Below are 20330 nucleotides of genomic sequence, written 5' to 3'. Positions count from 1 at the left end.
GAGAACAGGGAGAATACAATTCAAGTTCAGCAATCAGGCGCCCACCTGGAGAGCACGGGAATACAGTTCAAGTTCAGCAGTCAGGCGCCCACCTGGAGAGCACGGGAATACAATTCAAGTTCAGCAATCAGGCGCCCACCTGGAGAGTACGAGAATACAATTCAAGTTTAGCAATCAGGCGCCCACCTGGAGAGCACAGGAATACAATTCAAGTTCAACAGTCATGCACCCACCTGGAGAGCACGGGAATACAATTCAAGTTCAGCAGTCAGGTGCCCACCTGGAGAGCACGGGAATACAATTCAAGTTCAGCAATCAGGCACCCACTTGGAGAGCACGGGAATACAATTCAAGTTCAACAGTCAGGCACTCACCTGGAGAGCACGGGAATACAGTTCAAGTTTTGGCAATTAGGCATCCACCTGGAGAAAAGGAAAGCATCTCAGATTATAATTCGAGTTTAGCAATCTAGCGTCCACCTGAAGAAAAGAAAAAGTGTCTCAGATCACAATTCAAGTCAGCAACAAAGGGACTTCATCTAGAAAATACAAGTCAACAAGGCAACATGAATCACAAGATCAAGTTTGAGGATATAGATAGGATTTTTGTAATTCATAGATCATAGTCTAGTCTAGCTTCTTTTATTTTGTCATGGTGTAATAAGGAGTTCAGTAAGCAGTAACAACGGCGGCAGCAACAGTGAAATCACAGCTTCATGGTAGTCCCAGCTACCAAACCTTCCCGACCTACACTGACCTGATTCCTTTATAGCCAAAGGATATGTAGGCAACCTCAGAAGCAGGGTACGGTCAAATCTTTCAAAAATGCTTCCCATAGAGTATTCAAACGGGCAAAAATCGCTCGTATCCGCTCATTTTATCTTTGCACGAAAACTCTTTGTGTTTTCGAGCAAAGAGGGGCAGCCGTGAGCACGTGATTTTGCCCTATATGAATTATTCCCATAAATTCAAAACAAAAATAAATTTTTCCCATCATTTGCAATTTCGTAGATTTTTGTAGCTTTTTGTTTGCATTTGTCCACGCATTTTAACCTTATTAAATCATTGAAAAACACAAAAAAATACATTGCATTTGCATTTAGGATCTATTTTCACATTTTGAGGTTAATTATTAAATTAGGTGCTTTATTAAAAAAGAAAAATCACAAGATTGATTTACTTTTGCATTTCTAGCCTTTTAATTATAAATCAATAATTTCCCCCTTTAATTTAGAAGTAATTAATTCTTGTAAATAATATGTTAGGTTTTTAGCTTAATTTAGTAAATTAATTACTTTTAGGAATTTTTAATTTAAGTTTTAATTAATTAAAAAAAGAAAGGAAAAGAAAAACCAACAAAAAGAAAAGGAATTAAAAAGATTTTTGAAAAAGGAAAAAGGAAAGAAACCAATTTGGGCCAAAATCCACACAAATTCCCAGCCCAAATCTAACCTCATTAGCCTTACCCGCCCCAATTATTCCCATAAATCTCAAACCCATAATTCTTAGGCCCATACCCCTAACCTAATCCCTAATTCCTTATAACAATCAGATCATATACACATTAGGGGGATCCCCATTTTTTTCGAGATACCAAAAAAAACGGCGCACCCTCTCCATTTTTTTTCCGAGATCCTCCCCTTCTCTTGGACACACCAAACAACGGTGCTTTCATTCTCCCGATCTCTCTTCACTCTCTTTCGCTGAATAAAGGGAAACTGGAACAGCCTTCTTCCTCTAACAAAAATGAGGACCCCCTCCTCTAACCAAAAACCTTAGCCACCCCATCTCTGACTTCTCTAAAAAATGACCAAAGGTAAAATCAAAAGCACCTACAAAATGGTTGAAACAAGAGAAATGAGAAAACTGGAACTTTCAATGGGGTTTGAAGAGGACTAATTTCGAAATTTTCCCTTCTTTCTGGGTTTCTAAAGGTTGTTTTGAGCCATGAAATTGTTGTCTTGTCACTGATTTTTCTGAGCTCTGTACCAGTTTTTCTTCACCTTCATTTGATTCATTTTTTGCTTGTTTCGCTGCTGTCCGAGCTGCTGTTGGATATCCCGTTGAACATTTTGGGCTTTAGCTCTCCATTTCAGCTTCATTTGGATAGTTTTGAGCTGTATTATTGCTGTCAAGGTAAGATTTTCAGTCTAAAAAAATAACTATTTCTAGCGTGAATCTTGTGAAATCTGTACCCATATGTTTACTTCGGCACTTGTTGAGTGATTTTATGTGTTATTAGCTTGGGAATCTGTATCCATTTCAGCTTGAGAATAAAATATGAGTTGTTCATATTCAGTGTGTGATTGATCTTTTAGAGCTGGTCTGTTTAGTTTTCAAATTAGCTTAAGTCTTTTTCCTTTGATTAATATCTGATGCTATAATACACGCTTCATTTAAATGCAATTAAAAAATTTGTTAAGTAATGGTTGATTAAATTGATGTCGTTTGTTGGCAGAACCTGTTTTCTAAAAGCAGTTATTCATCCTTAAGGTGAACCTACAGGGTTAAGCCAATTCCAAATGGGTTTTGTTTTGAGCTGTAAGGTTAATGATATTTGTCTCCTTGTGAATTGAGAATCTGTTAGGGAAATAGAAAGACATAAGTTGTAATTGCTTATGTAGCTTAGTTAGAATGTGAAGTATGAATTACTATTTGGTCATTGTGATGGGTTTGATGCATCTACGAAGTTATTCATAAGTGTTAAGGGCAAAAATAAAAGGATTGGTTTCCAAAATGTTTACTGATGTGTTTCATTCATCAGGAATAGGCCATTAGTATCGTAATTTGAAAGAATATAATTTCGTTAATCCAAATACTTAAAATTATACATCTTTTCCATAATAATTCAATATTCATAGCTCTTGACCTTACAACACTTCTCAAACTTAAAAAAAAAAATTCAAGAACAATGTAGTCTGCTTTAGTTAAGTTATAAATCCTTAGGAATAATTTGAGGCGTGCCATGCCAAATAAAGCCTCAAAACTCATGGCCCTCATTTAATTAATTTTAACTCTTTAGAAATTGAGGTGTGCCATTAGTTGAATTTTCCATGGCCCTCGCAAACTTGAAAGTGCGTAGTTGCTTTTGGCGCGTTATTTTAATAATTTACCTTCCTAAACTCGGGTGTGCATTTTGACCCAAATCCAAATCTCAACAATGTTAGATAGAATATGTCGAGAGCCACGGGTGCATTTATGTGACGTGGTTCAAGACGTATTTTAAATGACGTTGCAATTTTTTCTTAAAATTAAATAAAAGCGGTTATAAAGTTAAAATTGAACCATAGGCTAAAACATGTATTAAAATCCGATAATAGGCCAATGGTAACAGTTGAGCAACCGTGCTAGAACCACGGAACTCGGGAATGCTTAATACCTTCTCCCAGATTAACAAAATTCCTTACCCGGATTTCTGTGTTCGCGGACTGTAATACAAAGTCAATCTTTTCCTCAATTAGGGATTTAAAACCGGTGACTTGGGACACCACAAATTATCCCAAGTGGCGACTCTGAATTTTTAATAAAATAATCCCGTTTCGATTGTCACTTTAAGTTGGAAAAAACTCCCTTATATACACCCTCTCGGGGTGTAGGAAAAAAAGGAGGTGTGACAGAGTACAACCCCGAAATAACCCGGACAACAAAAATGACAACAAAATAAACCACCGAAACTCCTCCCTGGCTAGCCAAGAAAGGAGTGTCTTTCCAATTACCAAGCTCGACGTCTTAGCCACTAGGTTGCACATCAAAATTACTGGGACCTTCACCAATTTCAATATCATTCACTTCAGTCAGTAAGTTCCCTAGAGGATTCTCATACTCCTTGTCACCACGTATCTCTCCCACAAAGTGTGCATTATCATGTGCAGGTAAAGGATTCGGCGTGATGTTCTGGGTGTCACTGTCCTGGACCACAATTATCCCTTCTTGAATTATTCTTTCTATCTCCCTTTTCAAAGCACGACAATCTTCAATGTTATGCCCTTGGAAATTAGAGTGGTACATGCACCGTGCAGTAGGATCAAAACCTTTTGCATATGGGTCTGGAGTATAGCCGATGAGCGGCTCAATTAGGTTAGACTGTTTTAACTTTTCAAACAAGCTTGTGTAGGATTCTCAGATTGGAGTGAAAGACTTTTCTCTTTGCTACTGCCTTCTCATTTTGTACTTCGGCATTGGTTGGAACCTCTTTCGGGTAGGGGTTGATATGCTTGTAGAGATGGGTAAGACATTTGTGGAGGCGGTGCAAGCCGTTGCGGGTTTTGTAAGTGTGGAGCATATGACAGTGCATTATGGATAGAGTACTAGGGAGGTGAGGTATGACTTTAGGGATTTTGTGGAGGAAAGTAGCATTGGTGAAGATTATCTGGAGTACGAAGATATTCATAGGGTCGGTATTGAGGTTGAAAGTGTTTAGCAGGAATGCCCACTGGATCATGTCATTGGCGGTGCTCATCAACATCATTTCTATCAATTGGAGAACTGACCCGAGCAACTTGTTCGTTCCATCTAAGCCAAAACTCCCTAAAACTTTCCGTGGGTCTCTTTCCTTGGGCATCAGGGACTTTGAACACAGTCTCGCTAGAGGATTGAGGAAGAGCAGCTGGTGGAGGGGCTACATAAATAGGAGCAAATATCGGAGCAGGGTATGAGGTTGTTTTGGCTGGTGGAGCATGGAAAATTTAGGAGGAAGTGCCAGGGTAATTCTGGTAAGGGGTAAAGCCCAGGGCGTGTTGAGGTTAAAGATCAACAGTAGTGGGAACCTGGGCTTGTGATAGTGGTGGGATAGTTGCAGGGTATTCAGTGTAGTTAGTGGGGAATGAAGGTGGAGGATGCCCCTTGACCCAAGACTGATGCATTTCTGCCATCTGTTGTTTCAACCTTTGGACCTCCTCTTTCAATTCAGATTCCGACTTCTCAATCTCCCTCGACGGGTCAACAACTCTTGTGTCCAAGTCTTTGCTAGCCATGGGTACCTCGTTCTTTGACCTTGTGCTGTATGGATGAATTGCCAAAGTACCACAAACTAACCACCCTCTGTTATGATAACAATGAAAGTAACAAAAGGAGCAACACAAAGCCGACATATTAGCGTTAGGGCATTTATCAGATAGAAATATCACATTGCGTACAATGCACCTAGCAACAATTAATAGTTCTAGAATGACTTCGAGGGTCACAAGGTCATTTGGCATCATCCCAATTTGTTCATTTTAACCTTCTCTTTTCTTTCTTTTCAAGCACTTCTTGGTTTGCTCCTTTTCCTTCCTCTCTTTTTCTTTTTAATTGTCACTCTTTTCTTTCCTCTCATTTCTCACATCCCACAACTTTTTTTCTTTTTTTTTTAATAATGATTCGATCAAACCCTATGTAGGTTGGCTACGTATCATGTTCCTCATGAATCAGATCAAGTGTAGTTCTGGAAAAGTAATGGACAAAACAAACTAAAAACAAAAATCTTTTTAAATTTTTCATTTATAACCTTTTTTTTGGTTTTCAAATACATCATAGGAAGTATGATAACAAAAGACTAGAAAATCTTAACTAGACTGACAGACTCGATACTACTGTACAAGACTAATAATTAAAAGACAACATAAATAGACTAAAAAAAATAAAAAGTTTCCTCAAACAGTTCGTGCATGCAATGGTCCTGACTAGAATGGTCTTGGGGTATTTTGTCATGTTCAAACATTAGCAAATTGCTCCATACCTGAATGAGAAAAATAAGATCAAATAGATCAGTGACTCAAGACACCATGAAATCTCCTATTGGACACATGCAAGGCATAATTTGGCTATTTTTGCAAAATGACCTAAGTGGCTATTAGCGCAAACTTGACAAAGTTGACCCCTAATGCATGAAAAATACTCCATTTAAAGCTCACACGGCTCCAACATCCCAACAATCATGGACTTAAAAAAAATTACTTTGCGAAAATGACCCATTTTGCAAAAATGGCCGATATGGTCAGAAGTGGCTAAAGATGCAAACTCAAAAGGAAGGACCTTAAAGTAATATGACACCAAGTTGTGGACTCGAGATCCTAAGACATGGGTAATTGAACCATATTTGCGAAAATGACCCCATTTTGCAAGAATGACCGATGTGGCTAAAAGTGGCTAGACATTCAAATTCAACAGGAACGAGACTTGAAGTAAGGAGACAGCTAATTGTGGATTCTAGACTCTCCAAACACGATTCAACAAGCCACTTCGCAAAATAGCCTTATTTTGCAACAAAGTCGATGTGGCCAAAAGTGGCTATATATGCAAGATTTGGCTAAGACCTCGCGAACCAAGAACCTAAGGCTTGCTAAGAAAGACCGGACCCTATGTGGGTTGCCTATGTATCACGTCCCGAAAGACGAGAATCAGGTTCGCATAGTTCGGGAAGATTAGATATAGAATAGAATTAAAAAGAATGCATCTATTTGAAAAAAAAACTATATTTTTTTGTCTTTTTGAAAAATAATGATGAAAAATGTAAAATCTTTTAGATTTTTTTTTTTGATTCTGGAAAATGATAGGAAAGTGCAAAATCTTTTTGGATTTTTCATTTTCATTTTTTTTTGTCTTTTTCTTGAAAAAGTTGTGAAAGAAAAATATAATTGGGTCCTGCTTGCTTCATTTTCACCCTTCTTTCCCAAATATCGGTCCGCCAAATGGCCTTTTTACCCTCAAAGATGTAACATGTATCACATAGGGATGATTGAATGTCTTTTTGGGCTACGGGCCCATTTTTGATAAAATTTGGATAGGTTTCCTACAAAGGGACATGGTGCCTGGGACCAAGCCCTACTAGGTGTAAATGACATGATGCAAATAAAAATGACCTAAAAACTGACCTATGTTTGGGGTTCACTAACAAGGAAATTCGGTGCGGCACGTGATCGATGGCAACAGCTCTAGCTGTCCGCCCACTCCACGCTCCTACGCCACCCCCCTAAAGACACGGGTGACTTACAAAAAGGTCGTGTACGCTCAAACGTACTCCGGAAGACTTGTTGCAGAAAGAAGACTTATGATTATGCAAATGATAACAGTTTATGAAGCAGTAACACAAAGGAAAAACTGTAAACAAATAAACAGCTAGCAAATAATAAAAAGACATAAATAAAAAAAAAATCAAATAAAGCAAACAAAACACATAAAAACCTCAACCTAATATCCTAAAAGCCAACAAGATCAAGTACTAGCTCGAACCTGCAAATCCCCAGCAGAGTCGCCAGAGATGTCACACCTTTTTTTTTACAAAGTAACCCTCTAAAATAATAAAAAGATTTAGTAAAGCTTGAAAAGGGTTTTCCATTAGAAAAGTGACAAAAATGGTGTTCAAAAGGATCAACTCAGAATCGCCACCTGACTTTGATTTCGGTGTGCCAGGTCACCGTTTTTCTAAAATTAATTTTTTTCCTTTCAAAACACTTGAGACTCCAAAACTAAGTCTGCACCATAGATTCGGGTAAGGGGATTCATTTGACTTGGGGAGAAGGTGTTAGGCACTCCCCAAGTCCTGTAACTAGTACGGTTGCGTACTCGATTAAGTTGGCTTTTAAAATATTCAATTGAGGTAATAAACACAGAAAAGCAAATAAACACACAAAAGGCTCGAGGTCGTCCCTACCTAAATGAAAGAAAATTAAAAGAAGGAAAATTAAAGTTCTAAATTATCATACGCTACTTCTTCTACGATGTTCGCCACGGTCTCCAATTATAGAATACTACGGGGCATTCCCCGGAATAAATATGTACAATTCCTTCGGGGCATTCTCCGGACAAATTTAACTAAGGGAACGACCTCTCGCCTCAACACTAATAAAAATCTTAAGTCATGCCTACCCAAGTGTGGTCGGCTTAAAGCATGCTACTAGCGGAGAAATAATGAAATAAGACTATTGAAAAATTAAGCCGAGTTCTTTCATTTTACAGTCGCATTCCGCCGCATGACCCGAGCTATCCAAAATAGGTACCAACCATACCAACAAAATCAAATAAACTTATAGAGGAAGCATTTAAATATACGTAACAAGATAAAACATTGCACAACGAGATAATAAAAAAGATAATTGGCCATTTGAAGTTTAAGACAATTCTGACAATGGATTTTTGCTAGAAAGGACTTGGTTCTATCATTTGCCTAAATATTAGTACTTAATATTATAAACAATTTTATATCCCAAAATAACTCTCACATATTAACCCAAGAAATGTTCTCATTCAAAATAACTTTGTTGAGCAAGCCACTAACACCCAAAGTAATCGAACAACTATGGAAACAAAATTAAAGATTTAAAAAGTCAACAGATACAAAGAAGACTACAAACATCTAAAGAGTAAAATTAATTATTTATGTGCCAATGTTCTTAACGGGAAGATAAATTAAACTAATTGGTGAATTAATCCCGTTAGGCCAAATAGAATGAATTTCATTAAAGATTAACAAGCAGACACACATCCAAACAAATGTTCCGTTCAAACACCAAAACAATTTGAAATCTGAAAATCTAAGAAGAAACAGAGTGAGGAATAGACCTTTAATTGAGCAACGACCAAAGAAGCTAACGGGGACACGAACGCAATGGAACCTCAAACAAAACCTCACACCGGAGACAAATTCAATCGGAGTTCGTCCGCCTTCGCTCTGTTTTCCCCTCACTTTTTTTGTTTTTTCTTTTTTGTTCCTTGGACTGAAAATCGTCCTCCCTCTTTCACTCTCATTTTCTTGGTTGTGAAGCATAAGAAGTTAGAGAATGACAAGATTAGAGATCAAGAAGTCTAAAGCAGCTGGAAGGGTGACCAGGAAACTGTCTCACTGTCCGTTCCCTCCCTCTCTTCATCTCTGTGCGTGTACCTCCTCCTCCTTTTTGTGTACGTCTTTTACTAATGGCAGAGGTGGCTGAAATTCTTAGGGTGTTAGGTTGGCCGGCGGTTTTGGGTGGTTCAAGGTCTAGAGGGCAGGTTATGCGGCTGTTACCTTAGGAGCCCCCTAGGGTTCATGGAAGATGTGGCTTTTATTTGGTTTGGGGGATTAATATTGGCCATAGGATTAAATTTAAATAAAGGGCCAGGATTAAAAAGTTATGGGTTGGGTTAATGGGTCAATTGGGCGGGTCAAGGGGTTTGATGGCTTAAGGAATTGGGTTGTTAAATTTGGGCCTCTATTTGTTAAAATTGGGCCAAAAGAAAGCTGAAAAATCCATTTTAAATACCTACAAATATGTAAAAATTCTAATTGGTTTTGAGAAACTATTAATATTAAAATTAAAGCTAAGAATTAAAGTTAAAACTATTTTTGGTATTTTCAAGGATTATATTAGAATAAAAATAGGTTGAAAGTAATATGTCTTTCTAAAAATACGTAATACTAAATTAAATAGGAAAATGAAACTATTTTTATTTATTTTATTTATTTTTTGTATTTTTTATTTTTCACTTTTTGTGCCTTAAAAATAGAATTAAAATTAGTAATAAAGTAAAATCCTATAGAAATAAACTCAAATAAATATCCTAAAAATACTAGGACTTAGAGGTGATTCTAATGCGTGGTCAAAAATTACATGTCTACAATTGACAAAGCTGAGAAGATAGATTCTCAGAGTAATGAGAGCTTAGTTGATATTGATCCAGTTTTAATTGCTAAGGCACCTATTGCACATGAAGGAACCCAAGATAATGATGGAGATAGTGATCAAGATCAAAATGAACATCATGGTGTAGATGTTATGGATGCTCCAGTTGATGAAGTTGTGGTTGATCAGCAACCAATTCCTGCATTGGTAACTACTTCGAATGCTCCTGAAACCTCTCTTAGAAGATCTACAAGGGAGAAGCAAAAATCCATGCGCTATCCTCCTGAAGAGTATGTACTTTTGACTAACATGGGAGAACCTGAGAATTATGATGAAGCCATGCGAGATACTTACAAAGATCAGTGGATCGAAGCGATGTAAGATGAGATGAAGTCACTCCATGAGAATGACACATAAGAGTTAGTGAAATTGCCGAAAGGTAAGAGAGCTTTATCTAACAAATGTATATTCAGAATAAAGCAAAATAACCATACCTCTGCTCCTAGATACAAGGCGAGGTTAGTTGTTAAAGGTTTTGTCTAGAAGAAGGGAGTTGACTTTGATGAAATTTTCTCCCCTGTTGTGAAGATGTCTTCTATTCATGTAGTTCTAGGCTTAACCGCAAATCTAGATTTAGAGGTTGAGCAGATGGATGTCAAGTCTTCTTTTCTTCATGGTGATTTACATGATGAGATTTATGTGGAGCAACCTGAGGACTTTCGTAATTAAGCTTGCAGATAAGCATGCGTATTGCAGAAAATTGGTAGGCATGAAGCATGTCAAGAGTTCCTCTACTTGAAGACACATTTGCCCCCCTGGCTGGAGGGGGAGTTTGTTGGGCACATGCCCATGTTGTCCAGCCAAAGGCCCAATGAGCTAATCATATTCTCTTTTGGTTTCTATTCCTATTTGGAATTGGATTCGGTTTATTCCTATTTTGAGTGAGTTTTGGCTTTAAGAGAAAACACCACTCATGATCTATAAATAGGACAACCTTGGAGAATTATTCTATGTTCATTGATACAAGTCTTTGAAATACTTAAGCACATAAGAGTGATTTTTGAGAGAGCTTTCGTCAAGAGATAAGAGAGAAGAATATTATTTGTTTTGCTGCAGATTTTTATTCCGAGCAGCCAACATTCAAATCACGTTTTTAATTCGTTAACCGTTGGATCGGGCTAAAATTTTGACTGAGTATTCGTAACATCTTGGTCTTGGATTTTTATGGTAGAGATCGGATTTAGAGGATTTTAGTATCTGATTTCGAGCCTCGAACAACAACTTTATTTTTGTGGATTATACTCTTTCTTCAATTGATTAGTTGTTGCTCTTGTTACTATTGTTGCTCCGTGTTTGGCACTTGTTGTGTAGCCAATTTGGAGAACTTTTGTAACCCTCTTATTGTTATAGTGGATTTTTTTTGGATCTTTGTGATCCCGTGGTTTTTACCTTCGATTTGAAGGGTTCTTCATGTTAAAATTTGGTGCTCTGATACCACTTGTTGGGACCGAAAAATCAGGTGTCATGCGGAAGCTAGTAAAGAAAACCCTTAACGATGATAAATCAAATAACAAAAAGAGAAATATACAAAAAGATACACAAACATATAGCGTGGTTCGGTCAACTGACCTATGTCCACGGCGGAGATGAGCAATCCACTATAATAAAAGAGAGTACAAAATATCGAGAGAACAACCTCACGAAGAGGCAAACACAAGTGACACACTAACACTTGTCCCGTAGAGTTCTCTCCCTAAACATGACTCTCAAGCCCCATATGATTACATTTTTTTTGTGGATGCTCCTGAATGAGAAGGAAGGATCCTCAATTTATAAAACTTCAAACCTTTTCCTACAAGAAAAGGTACTAGCCAAATATGGAAGATTTGTAATTTTCTTCTACAAGAAGAAAAACCTAATTAAGGTAAACATGTTGCCTTTCCATCAACAAAATATGGTAAGAAAATCAGGACAACTCCTAACAATTCTCCCCTTTGGCCTGAATTTTCTGACAAAATAAACTCGATCCACCTTCTTCACATAGTCTTCAACAGGTCGCATCTCCAAATCTCCACCACAAAGTTTGTCTCAACGTGCGTAGCACACCGGTCAAATTTCTCAGACAAAAATCATGATTACCGTCAAATAGGTTGCGGCTAGAACTGAATCCACTAAGATGAACCTGTCTTGAACCTCGCTCTGATACCACTTGTTGGGACCGAAATAATCAGGTGTCATGCGGAAGCTAGCAAAGAAAGCCTTCAATAATGATAAATCAGAAAACAAAATAGAGAAATATACCAAAAAAGACACAAATATATAACGTGGTTCGGTCAACTGACCTACGTCCACGGCGGAGATGAGCAATCTACTATAATAAAAGAGATTACAAAATATCGAGAGAACAATTTAGAGGCAAACACAAGTGACACACTAACACTTGTCCCGTAAAGTTCTCTCCTTAAACACGACTCTCAAGCCCCATATGGCTACATTGTGGATGCTCTTGAATGAGAAGGAAGGATCTTCAATTTATAGAACTCCAAACCTTTTCCTACAAGGAAAGGTACTAGCCAAATATGGAAGATTTGTAATTTCCTTCTACAAGAAGGATAACCCAATTAAGGTAAACATGTTGCCCTTTCCTTCAACAAATAGGAAAATCAAATATGGTAAGAAAATCAGGACAACTCCTAATAAATGTATATATACTTGAAAAATAATTGATTTTATTATAATTACAAATTTAAATATACCAAAAGGCAGCATTACTCAGTAATTTTAAGACCTCTTATTGAATAAAGTAGAAAAACATACTCTCCGACCAACTCTATCTCGGTCCTTCTCGCCATCACGCTATCGATTAGACTTTTGCTATCTCCTTTACGAAATTTAATTGCTTCAATAGATGATGTAGGAAGTAGTATTTTTTCATCAACTTTATTTTCTCTATACTCTTTGGCCATAATAATATCAATTATGCATTGGCATAATTAGCTTGTCAAGGTTGGTTGCTTTTTACTGCAGGAATATTCAAGCCTTGCTTTTTTATTTGGACGTACGCGTCGCGCACAAAATTCAGCTTCATCATAATTCATATACAACTATAAATATTTTCTTTTTTTTATTTATACAACAATAAGTGTTTAGAGTTTGAATCTCACTGGTGGATATATATGACATCTGAATTGTGAAATGAATTATTCTTAATATACTGAATAAAAATTTGGTAATCAAGTAAAATAAAATTAAGAGAAAAAGGTCATTTATCTCATGTGCTATTCAAAATTATCCATTTTCTTGTTTTTCAATGAAGTCTTGGAGCTTATTCTGGTCTTGAGGTTGTCATGGTATTTTCTTCACATTAGCCTATCACAACAAGGCAAAGGCAACATAAATTCGATAAAGAAACAATTATAAGATGTAAATTGAAATAAAGATTAAATAAAGGAAAAAAGCAGAGAAGGAATTGACACATTTATCAAAATAATAGTTGCTTTGTCCTTCAACTTTTTTGAAATGATTCGGCTGTAGTAAAAGAATATTATCCCAATTTGTAAGAAGTATATTGTCTATGTAACTTTAGAAATGCAACAAACTAAAAGCAATATAACAAGAGCTAACACAACTGTTGATATGTAAATATATGTGTGATTTCATCTTTCTCAATTATATATTGATTTTTGTCCGCGAGAGCAATAAGTAAATAATAAGTAAAGCTATTTATGCTATAAAAGATTTTACTACAAAGCTTGTCTTGTTATCATGTTTCTGGGGAAGAAGCTTGGGATACATCGTCCACATACCCACACCAAACAATAAATATCTACCTAATAGTAGTAATTCTTTCAATATATATAAATCTGAAACATAATTTAGTAATTTTTTACAGTCAGCGAATTATTTATGGAGAATCTATACATATATCCAAATCATAATATAAGAAATTATCAATTCTAATTAGGAGGAATTTATGCCTCTTATCTCATTTCATATTCTAAGATATTTAAAGGGAAAATGACATTGTATAGCCGCTTTCAAAATAATAACCGAAAAAATATATTATTTTTGTATATATACACTGTTATATGCAAAAATTATATAAATTTTATACTTTTTTTCGGCTACCAAATATAAATAGGTTTCTGGCGCGAGCTAAAAGTGAAAAACAAATCTGTATGTATTTTTTTATTCAGTTTGCAACAACATATGTATTCAACTATAAATAAGAACCGAAGATGTAACTTTATCTCTGCATATGCAAGTTCAAAAGAAAAGAGTACTACCAAAACGTCTTGCAAAGTGAAAACTAAAACTCAAACAAACGCTAAATAAGAAAATTATATGATCGTCTCCAAGTTTTTAAATTTATCGTTAGCACTTTCTACCAAAATGAGACATTTAATTTATACTATCGTAAATGAAGTTATACAACATAAGCAAGCACTGTATAGGTTATAGCTAATTAATATTATAAAGTAATAAATATTCAACTGAGTATTTCGCTTATATACTGGAATAACCAAAAGAATAAAGAAGAAAATATCTTACCAGAATTAAGTGCGAGATGGCAGTGGCTCGCCGATAGAGTATAATTCCTCAACGCTCTCTTTTAGCGAAACATTTTCCAAAAGCACATCTCTCGAATTCTTTTTGCACTTGCACCTTGCACTGAAACTTTATCAAAACGGAAAATAAAATCAAGCAAATGCTCAGACTTGCATTCAAAATCACGCATTAGAATAATTAACTTGACACAATTTAGTTTAGAAAAGAAAATGGCATATAACAAATAATGATAATGAATAGTAATAATTTTGCGGAACGTGGAAGTAGATGCATATAGAAGAACTTAGAGTTTTCTATTCGCCTCATTGCATATTAAGCCATTAAAGTTATACAAGAGAAGTGATTTGGAGAGAAATGACGGTGACAATTGGCTAATTAGGAGATGTTTGAAGGTGTTTTAGGTTTTTTAAGGGTTGTGACTGTTGATGAAAAATATGAAGCTTAGAAAGTAGAAACTGATTCTTATGAATAGTCGTCTGACAGAATGTTGGCGTCTCCTTCGAGGCTTTAGTTTTATTTATTTATTTATTTAAATAGGTATAAATAATAAGGGCAATTTAGTAATTTAACTTTTTAGTTTTAGGGTTCCCACTTTTAATATAGCTAGTCTCTACATCGTATATCTTACTAAAAACATTAAACATTAAGATAATATGAGATACCATGTATAAGGATTGACCTATTACTGTGCATGATTTAAATTTTGTACTCGTAGTTATAACCTCCAGTCTTTATTTTAATTTGATGGCGTAATGACTTCTTAGCCACTTAAATTTGTAGGGCTTTTAAAAGTCGATACATAAACTTGCGCTTTTCCCATTTGAACACTTCAACTTTATGTAATGAATACTAATAAACATATTTGACCGTTGATTATGCCTATGTGGAAGCGTCGCAGCTGACATGGCTAAATTGTGTGCAAATCACGCTGCAAAAGCGCGTGGATAATATTGTTTTTATTAAAAAAAATATGAAAACTGAAATAAAATACAAATGACACAGGAAAATCCCTTTCCCCTTCTAAATTCCCCTCCCTCCCACCTTTCACTACAATATTTTTGGCCTATAGCCACACTAATTATAGACAACACTCGAAAAGTGTTGCCAAAAGTAGCTATATATAAGCTTATAAAGCGTGGTCTTTGACTAGAGTCTTTGGCCACGTTTTTAAAGGCCACACTTAAAAAGCGTGCTCTTATAATATAAAGACAACACTTCTTAAGTGTTGTCAATTTACAAATTATTTAGCAACGCTTATTAATTATAATTCAACGTTTTTGAAGAGTTGTTATATTCTAATACCAAATTTAACACTTTATAAGCATAACCTAAAAATTTGTTATAAAACATTTCTCTTAAAATTTTCCCCCAAATACACAGATAATGAAAATATTTCCCTCCTCCCCACCCAATACTCAAAAGGCAAAGTAATTAAAACATAAGATCCTCCAGAACGTTTCCCTTTCTTTTCCTCCTTACCCTAACTTTGTTGCTTTTTTTTTTCCGCCGCTGCTGGATTGTGTTGCTGCTCCTTCACTATAGCAAATCTACATTCTTTCTCTATTGGTTAGTATTTCTTTTACTCAAAGGTTTTTTGTACTTTTTTTTTTCGATTTCTGATGAAAAAATAATCTTCTATGATGTATATACATGGGTAAGTTGGTATAGTCTTCATTTTATACTCAATGTTTTTAAAAAATTTCTAATTTTAGGTTCTTGGGCTGAAAAGAAGTAATTTTATTTTGTTTAATTTTTGAGTATAAGTTTTAGTTGTTTTTACTAATTTCAGATTCTTGGGTTGAAAATGAGTAATCTTTACAATTTGATTTTGGTTATCTTTGATTGATGTTCCTTCTTATACTTAAAGTTTTAATTTATCTAGTTTCTTATTGAATTTTTTTGGGGCCGATAGAAGTTAAACAGGATTCGAGGAGTTGTTAAAAATTCATAGAATATATTAGGAATTTACAGAACAAACGAGCATTGTGGTGTTTCTAGCCATTCCATACAAGTTTGGTTGTGCCTGATGCAGTGCTTTAGAAAGGGTTCCAAATTCTTTACATTAAAGGGAAAATTAAATACGTTGTTGATCAGGAATTCTCTACATTGGAATCTATAGTTGTGATGCATTATTGTGGATCTCGATTCAGATATGTTTTGTTCATCTAGCTATGTGGATTGTGCAATATAGGAAGATAAAATGTGGTTTTGTGATTTCTCTCCTTCAATCATTAGAGTTATTAACGTTAATGGATTTTAAATTCCGATTCCTTGTTCCAATATGCCCTTTCTTAAACGCAACACGCAATAATGAATTGTTTGGCTGGTCTGGTGTTCCTTAAAATGTATTCATTAATTGTTGAAAAATAAGTTATCTTTTTGTTTGATTTTGGGTGTCAAAGCTTTAATCAATTTTTACAATGTATACGTTTACTGATATTTGTATTCGACCTAATTATACCGAAAGATTTCACAAGTAGGGCGTTATTTGCTTGAGTTTGTGATTTCAAAATATTTTGAAATTGCTTTTGAATTAGATGGTTATTTTGACTTAATTTTAGTTGTACAACCAATTTTGGAGGTTCTAAGTATAGCTTGTAAATGTATAGACCGTGATCCGCGTTAGAGGCCCTCGATTGATCAAGTGGTTTCATGGCTTGAGGCAATTGGAACTGGAAAAATAGATGAAATTCATCTACTTTTTCCTTGTAGTCTTAGCTTATATTACTTACAAAGTGAAAAAGATCAATGTAAAGCAAACAGAAAGTTTAATTTTATAGAGTTGGTTATAAAACTGATAAATTGCTTTTTGGTTCACTTGGTTTCATCCACTATATCTTTCATACAATATGAGATAGTGACAATTGTGTTTGTATAGATATGCTTACCTTGGGCATAAGTCCTTTACCAAGCTACATTCATGTTTTATTTGTTATTTTTTATTTTTTTGGGATCGAAAAGCTATTTCATTATATATATTTAAAAGGACTAGAAAAGTCAGTGCATGAGTTTGAACTTATAGTTATAGGATCATTACAAGCGTTGTTGTTATCCCTATTAATTTTTTGTGCGTAAAATTATTATATTACCTTCATGAACTACTTGGTTTATAATTTTATTACTTGTTGTCGTTGTTCTGTGGACCCTATTAATTTTACTCCTTTTCTCCATGAAGATTAGTCACGCTTAGTTAGATTTGTGGTGGACTTGAAGTTGGGTTTGCTTAGCGTACGTGTCATGACTAGGTAAAAAGTCTTATTAGTTTACAATACATTAGTTTGCAAATTCACTCTTGACGTTTCGGATTTATTTTATAGTCAATGCTTAAATATTTGAAGATCTAATAAAATTTAATTTTAAGGAATTCAAATGTTCCATCCAAGGAATGGATGGATTTACCAAGGTATAGCAAAGAGTATGTCGATGGTGTTCAATCTTTCTTAGATTATGCTTACACTTATGGAGATCCTCAAGGCGAAGAAATTCAATGCCCATGTACAAAGTGTTGTAATATCCAATGGACTCGAAGGAATGTAGTGTATGATCATCTAACATGCTATGGATTTGTTCAAGGTTATACAAGATGGATTAATCATGGGGAATGGGATATTCCGATGAGTGTTAACTGTGACATCGATGATAATGTTTACTCGTACGATGATATTGATGGGTTGTTGAATGATCAATTTAGAGATGTTTCACATGCTGGAGGAGTGTATGAAGGTCCAAATGAAGATGCCAATAAATTATATTACTTAGTTGACGAGGCAAGCCAAGAACTATATCCTGGTTGTAAAGGATTCTCTAGATTATCTTTCACAATCCGTTATTTATTGAAGTGTCTACATGGATGGAGCAATGCGTCTTTCACTTCTCCTTTAGAGTTATTAAAAGTGGCAATGCTGAAGGCAGTACCTTTCTTTAATACGGGATTATGTCATTTTTGACACATTTCCACCATTGTTTGGGCGATTTGGGAGCTTCCAAGGAGAGATATTTCACCTATCATCTTGAGGTAAGTTCATCCTACTTATTGTGAGTTTAATACTTGAGTCTTGGGTAGATTAACACACAAAGATTAGGGAAATATTATGGGGTTAGAGCAAAACACAGGATTTTGATAAAAATTAGATTTAACCACGAAATTTATTATGGAATGGAGTAGAAATCATATATTATTGATCTTTAGTTTATAGAGAACAACTTTCTTCAAAAACATTCTGAATCCGGGCATGTGGGCCTGGGGTCGGATTTTAGGAAACTTGTGTTTAAAGTTGGGAAATTACTTTAGCCATTAAAATGCGAACTCTTGAGCTTGTATTGACTAGTTCCTATCTCGTTTAATTACTTTTGGATTGTTCGGCTCCAAATTGAGGGTTTGAGCATATTCTTGATATTGGAAGTATGCTTTGGAGCGAGGTGAGTCTCCTTTCTAATCTTGTAAGAGGGAATTATCCCCATAGGTGAGTTAATTAATCATGTGTTGCTAATTGTGGGGGCTACGTACGTACGGGGTGACGAGAGTCCGTGCGTAGCTACTATTATGTTAATTGTCCGGGTAGTTTAGGATCCGTATCATGCTATATTTGCAAATGTCTATCTCCTTTCATGTTAATGAGATCACTTAGGACTTGTTAGGGGTTGGAAATAAATGTATGAGAATGCATACACTCACTTGATAACTTGTATTAATTTTATTTGACTATGATTGTGCCTTACATGCCCTCTTGATGATAATTGATATTTGTAACTCGGGCCGATCGTCTCGGTAGAAATAGATGCATCTATGGTTCGCGCCATTTGACCCTCTGGCAGTGCATATTTCCTTTTACGTTGGACCGGGCCATACGACCTCGGCATAATGTGCGCATGATATCTATGTGAATTCTTGTGATAACCCGGACGGTCGTCTTAAGAATTAATGCCCCAATCCCCTATTAACTACTTTCCCCAAGTTTATTTTTGCTATTTTGATTTGTCGGGATGTTCGGTTTTGAGTTTCGGAGAGTTTTGGGACACTTAGTCCCTAAATGAGAGCTTGAGTATTGGAAAGTTGACCGTAGTCGAAACAGTGTGAAGACGGCCTTGGAATGGAAATCTGAGGGTTACGTTAGCTCCATTGGGTGATTTTGGGGTTAGGAGCGTATTCGACTGTGTTTTGGGGTTAAGAGCGTGTTCAGATTGTGTTCGAATTCCTGAATTTCCAATTTCTGCCACAACCAACATTCTTAGATGATTGCTACAATGTGATATGGTATATAATGCACACAGTTTACAAGAAGTAAATTTAGTGGCAACACTCATATGCCTAATGACAAATTTGTAGTGAGATGTGAGAATCAAGTTTAAATCAAACATATTGAAACATGACCGAGTGAAATAGGTGTAAGTGCTTTAGGTTTCTAGGCATTTAGCCGTTTTTCACTAATTTGCATAGTTTTGACTATGCCTGTAGAGGGATCATTATCTAACTGTTATTTATTTATTTAATAAATCCTCTTTGTTGTATTTATATAACACGGATTATTCTAGTAGTGGAACAATTTTCTCCTTTAACGATGTTTTTAGTAAGTTGTAAATATTTTTGACTATAAACTTGTAGAGGAACAGGGTTATGAGCTTTTTGAAGCTTTTTCTATATAAAATTGTAATTGTTGCAAGATCACTGAAGGAATACAACAAGCTCATAACCCTTTTCCTCTACGAACCTTCTATGGTCATTATTTTCTTATGTTCTTTGTTTTTGTTGTGTGTTTCTTTTGTTCGATTGAAGGGATTTCCACATAAAGAACATTAATCTAACCTGACTTGTTGAAACTTATTTTAGTGTTCATTCTATCTTGACTTTTAAGTGATGTTCAGTAATTTTTTTTTGACAGCCTGAACTTCAAAATCATCAAAGTTCCGGAGAAATACTAGATGATGCATTTAGGGTTGTGTTTGGAAAGGAGCAGCCTAGTCGGATTAGATGCTATGGTAGATCGGTCACGATAAACTCTCTGAAAAAAGATGAGGAAATCAACAAGCTTAAACTTTTGCATGCTAATGAAATGATTTCTCTGAAGGAAGAAATGAAGGAAATGATGAGAAAAGAAATGCGAAACTTTTGTATTCAATTGGTATAAAATAACGCTGGACTGGATATTCATGATATACAAGGGTGTGCCGGATCTAATCTTCTTTCACA

The 20330-nt window shown here is 35.5% G+C and overlaps 1 long non-coding RNA gene across 1 annotated transcript; it reads right to left on the bottom strand.

The window, feature by feature from the left end:
- Positions 1-5636: 5636 nt before the first annotated feature.
- LOC107770311 (uncharacterized) lies at positions 5637-8992 on the bottom strand. Its single transcript, XR_001644578.2, has 2 exons — positions 8538-8992; positions 5637-5715 (listed from the first exon to the last, which is right to left on the bottom strand). It is a non-coding gene; the product is annotated as an uncharacterized LOC107770311 (long non-coding RNA).
- Between the last annotated feature and the right edge of the window lie 11338 nt (positions 8993-20330).

This window comes from Nicotiana tabacum, chromosome 22, assembly GCF_000715075.1.
Source record: "Nicotiana tabacum cultivar K326 chromosome 22, ASM71507v2, whole genome shotgun sequence".
NCBI classification, from domain to species: domain Eukaryota; kingdom Viridiplantae; phylum Streptophyta; class Magnoliopsida; order Solanales; family Solanaceae; genus Nicotiana; species Nicotiana tabacum.
This window is presented reverse-complemented; position numbering and strand designations above follow the sequence as displayed.